Source organism: Vitis vinifera, chromosome 13, assembly GCF_030704535.1.
Source record: "Vitis vinifera cultivar Pinot Noir 40024 chromosome 13, ASM3070453v1".
Lineage (NCBI taxonomy): Eukaryota > Viridiplantae > Streptophyta > Magnoliopsida > Vitales > Vitaceae > Vitis > Vitis vinifera.
Window position 1 is genome coordinate 28369205 of NC_081817.1, and position 13079 is coordinate 28382283.

The following is a 13079-nucleotide window of genomic DNA, read 5'->3' on the forward strand; positions in this document are numbered from 1 at the left end:
TGTCAAATAGATTCTAGGTATTTGACAAAAGTTAGATTGTGTTTGATAATGTTTTTTGTGAAAATATTATTTTTATAATTGTTTTTGTGAGAATTACCTATCAAGTGTTTTTCGAAAAAACGTTAAGTGGTTTTTTAACTTTTAAAATTGCTTTATAAATTTTCCAAGGCTTGATTTTTGACAACTATGTTTATTATTTTATTTTTAATAATTTTACATATTTATATAATTATTATTATTTAAATAATTCTTAGAAAACAAGTGAAAATAGTAGATAACAATTTAAAAATATTATCTAAAAATATCATATCTTTTATTCTTAAAAACAAAAAATAGAAAATATTTTTTGGTTGCCAAACTTACTTCAGTATTTTTTGCTGGAAAATAAAAAATTGTATTCGAAAATAGTTGTCAAATAGGTCCTAGGTATTTGACAAAAGTTAGGTTGTGTTTGATAACGTTTTTTATGAAAATATTATTTTTGAATTGTTTTTGTGAGAATTATCTATCAAGTGCTTTTTGAAAAACATTAAGTGATTTTTCAACTTTTAAAAATGCTTTGTAAATTTGCCAAGGCTTGATTTTTTATTTTCTTTCTCAAAAATGGGATTTTATGCTATAAGTGTTTTCTTAATACACTGTCAAATGTAATTTAAAAAGCACGTTTAAAAAATTAAAAATTCACTACCGGTATCTCTTGAAGAAGTACTTGATATGCGATTTTCTTAAAACTAGAGAAAATACTTAAAATGTGTTTGACAGTACTTACATTTGAATCATAAATGAGTATTAAACTTGTTAAAAGTGCTTTTTAAAATTTGCAAAATACAAAAAAAAATTTCAAAAAATACTCTATATGTTAGAAGCATTATCTTGAAGCATTCTCAAATTGACTCTTATTATAAAAGTACTTTAAATAAAAACACTATCAAACACACGTGACCTACATTTTCTAAAAAAGCAAACCGTTTATACCAAAGATAAACTCATTTTCTTTCATGTTTGGGAAAATATTGGATTCTTCTCAATGTGGTCTCATTTTCTTGTGTTCCAAACAGCTTAAGAGTGGTATTCTGCTAGAACCTTCCCCATTCTCTGCTTTATAGTGTAGATTAATCAGTCTCACCACTCTGTTTTGCTTGTCTTGGTTTCTTTTGTGGATACAGGATCAAAACCCAAGTGGTGGAACAATCTCAAAAGCTCATACAAGCTGTCTTTGTCATCTTTGGAATGGTGCTCATTGAGAGGTCTATTTTCTGCCACACTATCCTTCTGACAATCACTCTTAACTGTTGCTCTCAGTTCTAAAGAGGCTGCAGTTGCTCTCCATATTGTCCACAAAGAATGATGCCATTTGGAGTTTTTGGTGGGGGGCCGAAATTTGTCGGCCTTCTTCTCCTTGGTTCCAACTTGTCATTTGCAAAGGACAATGGGAAAAAAATTTACTACCCAACATCCCATAAATTAAATTAGTATTGGACTTAGTGTTTGTTTCATACGGACTCTAGAAAGCATGTCTAGTTTTTCTAGCAATTGAAAAGATAAAAAAATTTAAATGTTAGAAATGTTAAAATCATTTTCTAGAATGACAATCAAACAGATTCTTATTCGAAATGTGTCATCTTTTGTGTTTTATTGATTTTTCCTCCTTTAAATACAATTATAGATGCCTCTTACGCTAGTCATGTGTTCATGTCATCTCGGTTTTATGCATTTTGAATAAGTACTCAATTATTGCTTTATTGGATCATACCAAATATGTAGTTGACTTGTGCTTAATCAGAAGGAAATTGATAAGGCATTGTAGTAGTATATATTGAACAAAAGATTTGAATAATTGAATATGTATAGTGGGATCTACATGGTTGAACAAGTGTAATAATGAATGAGACCAATGTACTGGGATATAAATAACGAGACGTTAAAATGTATACGTGACACCACCCAATTGATGGTACCTTCTTGATAAGTACCAAAATAGCATATTTTTGCATTGTAGTTAAAAAAATAGTTTGTTTTATCCTCATATTTTTCATTGAGGTGGTATTCAGTAAGTAATTAGAATTGGTATTACGACAAGCTAAAGCTTCTTTCATACCAAAAAGGAACAAGTGGTTGATAATATTACAACACTAGACACCACTAAGAAAAAACAACTTTATGGCCATGCTTAATTCTTGAAAGGTACTAAAAAGAAGGTGGATGTGAAAATGGTTTCGGGTATTATGAAAAAAATGTCAAGAAAAGAATATTAAGGAAAACAAGAGAGAAAATGCTAAAACATTTTCCTTCCTTTTCCTTAAATAAAGGCGAAGAAAGATTGGAAAAAGTGAATTTATAAAATAATTAATAGTCATTTTCTCATCTTTTTTCACAATCGATCAAATAAGAGAAAAATTTTATAAGTTTTCCTCACTTTTTTATTTTTATAGATTTCTTTTCTCCATTTTCTTTGCTTGAAACTTTCTAGCAACCAAACATAGTCTTAAAATGTGAAAATTTCGTATTTTTTTACAAATAGAGCATTAAGGCCATAAACCTTGGAAAATCTAGGATTTCATCTTTTGCAGGAGAATTGATGATTGACTAGGGGAAGGCAATTATTATTGGGCCCAAACTGAACTTCCATTGCAAATTCTGGACCATGGATATTCAATCCAGGTATGGCTTTATTTGATGTGGTTAGGACCATTTCTCGAGTCCTTTTTGGTGTAAATATCAATTGGGTTGCACATTTAATTTCTTTAGAGTGCTAAACTCATAGGGCCCCTCTCCTTTATCTTAGCTTTCAATGGTGCTCCTTCTAGGATGGATGAGAAGTAGTAGAAAGTGAAAGAAAGTAACTACTTTACATGTGATATGTCTTGGGGGTGTGACCCACATTTGAAGAGTACGAAATTAGAACATTAGGTGAGGTATGTTTTCAACATTGGAAACAATGAGGGAAATCATATTGTTTGGATACCGGAAACAGTGAAGAAAGAGGAGAAAATTTTAAGAGAATATTAGAACTTGTTTGGTAACTGTTTTTGAAAACAATTATGAAAAAATAGTTTTAAAAAAAACTGTTATATGATGTTTTATTTAATAAAAGTCTGTTTAGAAATCTAAAATGTTTTTAACTTGTTTTTAATATTTTAAATATGTTTTAAAAATAATTGTTATGTCCACAACTTTGTTTTTAATCATTATATATGTTTACATAATTATGTTTAAAATAGTTTTCAAAAAATAAGTGGAAACAACTAAAAATAACTAAAATATGTTATCTGAAAACACATCTTATTTTATCATATTTTCTATTTTTTGAGAACAAAAAACATAAAATAGTTTTTGGTTACCAAATATGTTTTTTAGTTTTTTTGTTCTAAAAAATAGAAAATTATTCTTGAAAATAGTTTCCAAACAAGCCCTTAGGCTTTAGTTGGTAAATGTTGTTAAAAAGAAAAAATTGTTTTCTAGAATAGTTCTTAAAAACAGTTATTAATTATTTTTAATAATAAAATTATATTTGGCCACTCAAATATAAAAAATAGTCGAGACTTAGCATTTATCAATAATGTAAAAGTTTTTAAAGTATTTCTAATATTTTCAATTATTATTCAAAACACTTTATAAAAAAATTGAAAATGTTTTATTTTATTTTATTTTTTGAGAAAAAATAGGTCAAGTTTAGGACGGATTAAAGTATTTTCTTGTTTCAACCATAAATTATATATAAAATTAATTTTTTTTTCATTTTTCTCTTTTTAACACAAAATAATAAGAAAAAATATTAAACGGTTTGAGATGAGAGCACATCCCAAACTTACCCCGTTGTTATCCTTAATTCTTGTAAAGGTATCATGTCTTTCATTTCCAGCCATTGGATGATCAGGAGATTAATCTCAATCCTTGAATTTGAACTATAATTGACATCTAGAAAGTGGAGGGGCATCGTACTTCCACCCTTTGGAGAATGACCCCATTCTTGGTGATCTATCAAATTCTCACTATGAAAAGATGAAAAAGAAAGCTCGAAAAAACAAAAATAATTGACTTGTCATGTTCCCTAAACTATAAAATTCTCTCTTTTCCTTATAGATTTTGATATATAAACATAGCAAAATGTCATATCGAACAAGTGTCATATCAAGCTTACAATTTAGGTAGTTCAAGTGTATGGTTAAACTTGAATTATTGAATAAAAGTGAAAAGAAGTGAGAATGGGGTGGAAATGAGATTAAGATATGAAAAAATGGAATTGCGGTAACAAAACAATAAGACTATAAAAGGCATCGATACTCTTTTGATCACATGGTCATTTGTGATTGAATTATACTTTCAAGTATGGTACTAAAAGTATGATTAAATTACTCTTTCTTGTTATTGAGAAAACTATTTTAAACTTTTAAAATCTATAGGAATATGTGATTGACTCCTATCTTGAAAATAAAAGACTCAATGTACCTTGAATGGTTGAAAAATGGATTCGTTGGATTTCTTCAATTAATAACAATTCAAATTAAATTTTGATGGTACAAAAATAAAGAATAAATGTGCATCAATATTAGTTATTAGAAACTCTAATGAAATTATAAAAATGATTGCAAGTAAGCGTATATGCAATGTTTCAATAATTATTACGAAATGTATGATTTTAAGAAATGACGTGTTAGCTACCAAAAATAGTAAGTTCTTAAACCGAGAGATTAAAGATGATTCAAAAATAGTAATAGATTATTATAATAAAAAGAGTAATATTCCTAAATCTATTATGCTATTAATGAAGGATATTTGGAAGTTATCTTAGGATCTAAATATTTATAATTATCGTTATATTTATAAAAAAACAAATAGTACAACAGATTGTTTAGTTAAAAAATGTATTTATAATATAGAGTTGATCATTTGGATGTCAAATTTCCTACAGATTTTACAAAGTTTGATTTTGAAGATTATTGTGGTTTATCTTTGAATTGAATTCCTAAGTATTCTACTTTGTAATCTTTTTTCATAAAAAAAAAGAGAGTATATTTTCTGTGAATTAAAAAAACACTCTGTATAAAGAAAAAGGGAAAACTTGAAATCTTATGAAAGCATAAGATTTGGAGTTAGGATTAAAAGACTTGCTTAAGGTTGAGATTTTACAATTTGTGAAAGAAAATGAATTTTACATCAAAATGACCTTTTTATCAAACAAAATTTATCATAAGATATGATTTATAATGAAATACGATATCCCTTGGATATACATATCCTATGAACATACATTTTAAGGTAGCATATCTAATGACATATGTTATATTATATTATATTTATATTTAATTTATGAAATGTATAAAAAATAATATAAAATATATATTATTTTCAATGTTTAAAATAAAAATTATATAACATTATAATATTTTCTATTTAAAAAAAATGGAATTTCTCTTATATTTAACAATATTCATAATTAAAATATTTAAATTTTACAAATAGTTTTTTTATATTATGTTATTTATATGTCATATATTAATATTATTTTATAAATATTTTTTTTAGTTTTTATTTTTTAATCATAAATTTAATTTATAATATATGTTTTTTTTGCAAAATAAGTATATAAAAAAATAAAAAATTAATAAAAAAAATTATGATATATGAGATATACATATTTCATATCTGAGTATGAAATTAACATTTCGCATATAGAGAAGGGATAAAAAAAATATATATATTTCATCACTTATTTCATCATATATTTAATTGAATATAAGATAAAATAAATGATTAAATAACTTATCATCTCTCATTATCAACTTAACATGAGATAAGATATACTATCCTCTCTTTTAGTCTAACCCATGCTACATCCGAGCAACAAAACATTACCTTAATTTTCAAAGGATAAACGAAATCAACCCCATATTTTAATGAGAGTAAGGACCACCCAAACTCATGAAATCATATGAGCTAAGACGAAGATTCAAACAGTCCTATCTTTTCCCGATCCTCTCCCAAACAGCTTCTCACCAGGGAAAAAAAGAAAAGGACTTACTTTTTCCGTTCTCCCCAACAACTTTCATGGTAGCCAAGCAGGGGGGACTCTGTCATAATCATAAAGATGGCTGGGATGTTGAAGAAGCTCTCTCTAACATTGATGGCATCCATGGCCCATCTGGGGGCGGCAGCAGGTAGCCAGAGATAACACATCCCTTTCATCCAGGCAAAAAGAGGAAATGAGAGAGCAGAGGGGATGACATCAGTTATGTACATGAACAGTTACTCCCAATCATTATACTGTGGTACTCGCCCATCCTCCTCTTCCTTTTAACCATTCTCACAAAACACACCCCCACATATGTCCATTATCATGAGACTACAAAAAGCCTTTGTGGTCCTCCAAGGATATCTCGATTCATTGAAGGTGGTGTCCTTTAATGGGATGACCATGGGCTGATTGGTTGTGCGATATATATCCTTACCGCAAAAATGAAAAAGAAAAGAAAAAAGAAAAAGAGAGAGTGAGAGATTTAGAACAAAAATGAAAAAGAAAAGAAAAAAATAAAAAATGAGAGAGAGATTTAGAGTTTGTTTGATTAAAGTATTTCTATGTTTTAGAAATCTCTAATTCAGTTAATCTAACCCGTCCTATTTTGGTTGTTCAAAGTAAGAATAACCGCTAGTAGAATAGCTCCTAAGTAGTAGATAAGAATAAAGCAACCAATCGTAAAAAAATGTATTAGTACGACTATGACTGTTGTTGATTAAGAAAGTTACTTTTGTAAGAAAATTATAATGGCTGGTCTATTCAACTATACTAGTAGGAAAGGGAAACGGAAAGAGACAAGTGAAAAAGGTTTGTATGACCGAATAATTAAACAAGACAATAAGAAAAACATTATTTAAAAAGGTTTCTCTACACATATCGAAATGATATATATTCAATATTTATCGAAAAACATGATCAATGAATACGTGTCTCATAAGTATTCACATCCCATTGTTTTGTGTTGAGTTTGTTTTATTGTTTAACTAATCATCGAAAACATTATTTAAAAAGGTTTCTTTACATGCATCGACACCGCACATGCTCAATACTTGTCAAACAACATGATTCTTCAATTCATGTTCCATATGGATTTATACTTCATTATTTTGTATCGAGTTTGGTTTTATTATTTAGTTAATTGTAAAAAGCATTATTTAAAAGGGTTCTTCTATACACATCGAAATGATACATGTTTGATATTTATCGAAAAACATGATCAATCAATTTGTATCCCATTTGTATTTACGTCTCATTGTTTTGTATCGAATTTGATTTTATTGTTTAATTATTCATAAAAAGCATTATTTAAAAGGGTTTTTCTACCCATATCAAAACAATACGACGATATTTAAAACTCATCAAAAAACATAGTCAGTTAATTTATATCTCACATGTGTTTATCTCTCATTGTTTTGTATTAAGTTTGACTTTATTGTTTTGTTCTTTGATTACATTATTTCATACACTGGTTTCATTATTTGTATCTTCAATATAACGGTTTAAATTTTGTCATATACTTTCAACAGTTTGAATTGCATGTCCGGGAAGCACCGATTTGATAGCTTAGAATTTTCTTGTTTAAAAACTTGCATATTTTTAAATGTTTTATCATTAGAATGAAAGAGCAAAAAGAGAATACAAAAGAAGCTATGAATCCCTAGAAAATTTGAATTACCTATGACAGAATCCCTAGAAAATTTTCCAAGGATATGACATTACTACGAGGATTTGTCCCAACCAGATGGAGATCGGAATAGGATGATACCAAAAGGGTTATGAGGGCTGTCAAAGAAGCTTTTGAAATCAAAATGTTGAAAAAGAGATTTGTACTGAGAATGCAGACATGGAAAAGAGAAACTCACTAAGACTTTTTGAGCAGACAGACTCCTCTTTTGCAGACTGAACTAAAGAACAAAAAAATAAAAATAAAAAAATAAAAGAGAAAGAAAGAGATATGGATTTGATGTGGTGGTCTGTATGGGATTTCGAAACTGGGAGGCAGAGATGTTTGGAAGCTATCAAAATAATGAGCAAAGGCTTTGGGTAATTGAGACTATGGAAGAAAATTCAAAAGGAAGGGCTCACACACCCACAAGCCACACACACACTCGTGGTGTCTTGGGAATGTTAAACTACACAAATCCATGTGGTGAGTTTCTAGTCAAAACTAAGACTGAATGCATGGATGGTAAGATGGAGTTATTTTTAATTAGGGCTAATGCCAATGTGTTATTGTCGATCTATTTGTCCTTTGATTCAAAGGTGAAACACATTTCAAAAATGGATATAGGGTAGAGAGAGAGAGATGTGTTGTTGTACTTGATTCAAAGGTGAAACACATTTTTAAATGGATATAGGCTAGAGAGAGAGAGAGGGAGAGAGAGATATATTAAAATGGATATAGGCTAAAAGCGAGAGAGAGTTAGTGTCCTTGATTCAAAGGTGAAACACATTTTAAAATGGATATAGGCTATAGAGAGAGAGAGAGAGATATATATATATATATATATTAAAATGGATATAGGCTAAAAGCGAGAGAGAGATATTGTCCTTGATTCAAAGGTGAAACACATTTTAAAATGGATATAGGCTATATAGAGAGAGAGAGAGAGAGAGAGAGAGAGAGAGAGAGAGAGAGAGAATTGGCTTCTTGTACATCATTTCATATTTTCACTTAGTTTTTGTAACACTTTAAATGCGACTTATTAAAAATCACTTCAAATTTGTCTCTAGATATTTTTTTAAAGAAAAATGTGTATGTTTTTCTAATTGAAAAACCATGTATAGAAAATTATTTTCAAGAGTATTCCAAACACGCCCTTAATATCTTATTTAGTATAATATTTTTTTATTTTGTTTAAAAATTGAAATTAAAATTATGATTTTAAATGCCCAAAAATTTGAAATTAAGATTTTAAAGGATTATAAATGTTTCTTTAATCATGAAAAGATTTTTTAAATAGTCACAAAATGGCTTCCATAAGAAATAATATCATTTTTATTTTTTATTAATTTTTTTAAAGATAAAAGCTATTTTATTGAACTTACTCCGATGCATGAGGAAGCTTTTATTTGATTAGGCTTGACAAAAGCTTTAGGCTTCTAGAAGGAATCCAAATAAATAAAGGTGAAATCCTATATATAGAATTATTTTTAGAATCTAAATAAGTCCTAAATATGGATGGATAAAATTAAGAAGGTGGGGAAATAGGTTGGTTGGTGTTGAGCTAAAAAAGGTACTTATTTGGGTTATGTTTTGTGCTCTTTGTATTATTACTAAGAATAATATGAAAGATGCCACTATGTCTCAATCATTAAATGAAAATGACTTTTTAATAACCCTTTATTTTCAAAAACAAAAGCAATAAATTATTTTACTTTTATGTTTATTTTTTCTTAATCATTTTAGTTTTGCATTTTTAATCTAGTGTAAAGATGATTTAGGGCATGTTTGAGAAATATTTTTAGAACAATTTTTTATTTTTCAAAACAAAAAATATATGAAACATATTTGGTAATAAAAAGTTGTTTTCAATTTTCTGCTCCTAAAAATAAAAATAAGATGTTTTCAAATAGCATCTTTAATTATTTTTTGTTATTTTCACTTGTTTTTATAAGAACTGTTTTAAGAAATAATTATATTAAAAATAAAATATTATATAAAAAAATTATTTTGAAAATATATTTAAAAATATTTTAAGTTTTCAAACAAACTTTTGTTTTACAAAAATTAAAGAATAATTTTTAGAAACTATTATCAAATAGGCTTTTAACTTTTGAGTTTTTTTCAAAAAATAATTTTTGAAAAATTATGACTTTTTTTTTTCAAAGTAACCCTATAAATATAAATATAAATATTTATTTTTTCCTTACCCAAAGTGTGTGTATTGAAAATGTGAATGATTTGGGAAAAAGGAATTGGTATTTCCACAATTCTTTTGCTACTCACTAGGTTACAATCCCCCAAGAATTTTTTTCTTTGTTTATATCATAAGTGGCTTTGAATTAAGTTATAAAAAAATGGCTTAATCTTGAAGGAAGACACCTTTTCAATTCCCCTAAAGGTCAACACATCCAACATAAGTGGTTATTATGGTTTGACCAAAACTATATGTATGGGTTTTTGTTTCAATCTACGAGGATTTTATATTTGATTTGGAGAGTGGGTTTGAACTCAATTGATCTTAAGTTTCAAATTTTATTTTGAACTATTGAAATCCAACTATTTGCCCTAGGCAATCTTTTCTTTTCTTTTCTTCCAATTTTTTGCCATTGAAAAAAATATTAGAGTTGAGCAATGATTCTAAAAATCGTTTTTAACCTAAAAATATTTTGAAAAAAACATTAAGTATTGTACAAAAATTTAAAAATATTTTAAAAATCCCTTTCAGTGTTTTTAAAAAAAATATTTAATAAATAATTCTTCTAAAAACATTTTGAAGAAAACATTTTTACTAAAAATAATTTGAATATTGTCAAACGTGTTTTTATTCAAAAAGTCTAAATGGAGTTGAAGTACTCAAAGAAATAGAAATAAAAGTGGTTACAAATTAATTTTTTCTAATTAAAAAAAAAATAGTTTTTGGAGAATTTATTTTTAAATTAAGTATTTTTTTGGAATAAATTTGAACATTTTTATATGTTTGTTTAGGAATATTTTGAGACAAAATGAAAAATATAGAAAATATTTTGAGAATTTTTACATTATAGTATCTTTATTAAAAAATAATCTAAATTTTTTTTCTCATATTTGAATTTTCAATAAAATTTTTGTTTCTAAAGTTTTTAAAAATTGTTGTTCAAAACTATTTATTGAATGACTATTGTTTTAATCCATTGCCAACAGGCCCCTCCCCCTTCTTTAAAAGATGGATATATCATATTGGGAAGTGTGGCACCCATATTTCAAAGTTTTATCCAAATATTTTTTGAAATAGCATTGGAGCTTTAGTTTATTTCATATTTTTCATATAAACTAAACATAAAAACAATCTATCGAGAACCATTAGACACTGATTGAGAAGTGTTCTTTAAAAGAATTTTGACAAAAAAAACAATTTCTTTTTAGAACTGTTTTTGAAAACTATTTTTGATGTTTTATAAAGCAAAATATCGTTTGTTATAATACTTTTTAAATTATTTTTTTAATTTGTATAATTATTTTTTAAAATAGTTATTAAAAAACCAAGCTGTAAATTTCAGAGGCAATTTTATTTTATTGTGTATAAACTGTAATTCAATTTTGCTCAATCTATAGATGACAGCCATGGGAGTGTAAGGAGGTTGAGAAGATATCTTGGATGGGTGGTGCCCTCAATTAAGCCTGTCAGCATCTTCTCCTTAATGTACGCATGCACACGTACAGTAGCTCTTATAACTTGAAACCTAAAAGCATATGCATCCATGCATATATATACAAGCATGGATCAGAGCAATTATCATAAATTTTGATGCTTCTCCTAAATTGTTTTTATGCAAATTTCACTTTAAGGAAATATTTTGAGAAGTCCATCAACAAAAAAAAATGTAAGAATTTGTTTGATAACTATTTTAAAAAATGTTTTTTTTTAGAACAAAAATTAGTTTATTAATTTTTTTTAAAAAAAAAACATATTTGGTAAACTTTTAATAAAAAAATATTTTTTTTTAGAATTTGTTCTGAAAAACTATTATTTGTTATAATAAATTTGAAGTGTTTTCAATTTGTTTTTATAAAGTGTTTTGAGTAACAATGGAAAGATGAAAAATATTTTAAAAACATTTACATTATATATAAGCATAAAATAAGTTGAAAAAACTAATTTTTATATTTAAGTTCTCAAAATTTTGTTTCTAAAAGAAATTGAGAATCATATTTTTTAAGAATTGTTTTGATCAATTGCTTTCTCGAAACAGCTCTCAAAAATCAATCTTTGAAAGCAGTTCTTCAAATTCTAATAAAATGAAAGAAAGATAGTAATTAAGGGGGTTTATGGTTGAGATTTCATCTATGGAAAGGGATTTTCAGAAAGCGATTCTAAGGTTTTGTTTAGAAAGTGTTTTTGAAAACGGTTTTAAAAAACAGTTGTTGAAAATAATTATTGAAAACTGTTTTAAAACTGCTTCTCCAAACAATCCTTTGCTTAACATACAAATAAATTATTTGTACTTGTTACTTTGTAAGATGCAATTGATTCATGAGAAAAGAAACAAGCAGTGGTAATTTAGATATGAAATATATGAACAAAAAGATTGAGTCTAGAATATTTAATTGATACTTATTGAAAAGTATCACTAATTAAGTGATCTTAAAGGTATAATTCAAATTTTATTATTTTCTATTCCAGTTTCATTACTTAATAATGGTTTTATATATTTATATCCTTATTTAATGATTCAAATTTTTAATAGTCTAAATTTGAACTTCGATAAATATTAATTCAATATATTAGAGCTTGTTTAATAATGTTTTCGAAAACATATGAGGTCAATTTGATAATTGTTCTCAAAAATAAATTTTTATTTTCTAGAGCAAAAAAAGAGGCAATAAAAAAAATTGTTTGTTTATTTTTTGTTTTTAAAAACAGAAAATATGATATTTTAGATAACATATTTTAGTTATTTTCATTTATTTTTTTAAGACTATTTTAAAAAATAATTATACAAACATTTAAAATGATTAAAAATAAAATACTAGATATAAGATTATTTTTAAAATATATTTAAAAATATTAAAAATATTTTAGATTTCTAAACAAACTCTTATTTTATAAAACAGAAAAAAAAAACTCACTCTAAAAAATTGTTTTTAAATAATTGTTTTCGAAAACAATTACTAAATAGGGTCATAGTTTTCGAAAAATACTTTTTAAAAATAATTTTTAATTACTTTCTATAATAAAATTACGTTCGAGAACTCAAATATGAAAGATAATTTTTTAAAATTATTTCCTATGTATGTATATTACAAAGTTTTGAAGTTATTTTTCATTGTTTCAATTATTACTTGAATACTCTAAGAAAACATCTAAATTTTGTTTTAAAAAAAACCTGTTTTTAGAACAAATTCTTAAAAACTATTTTT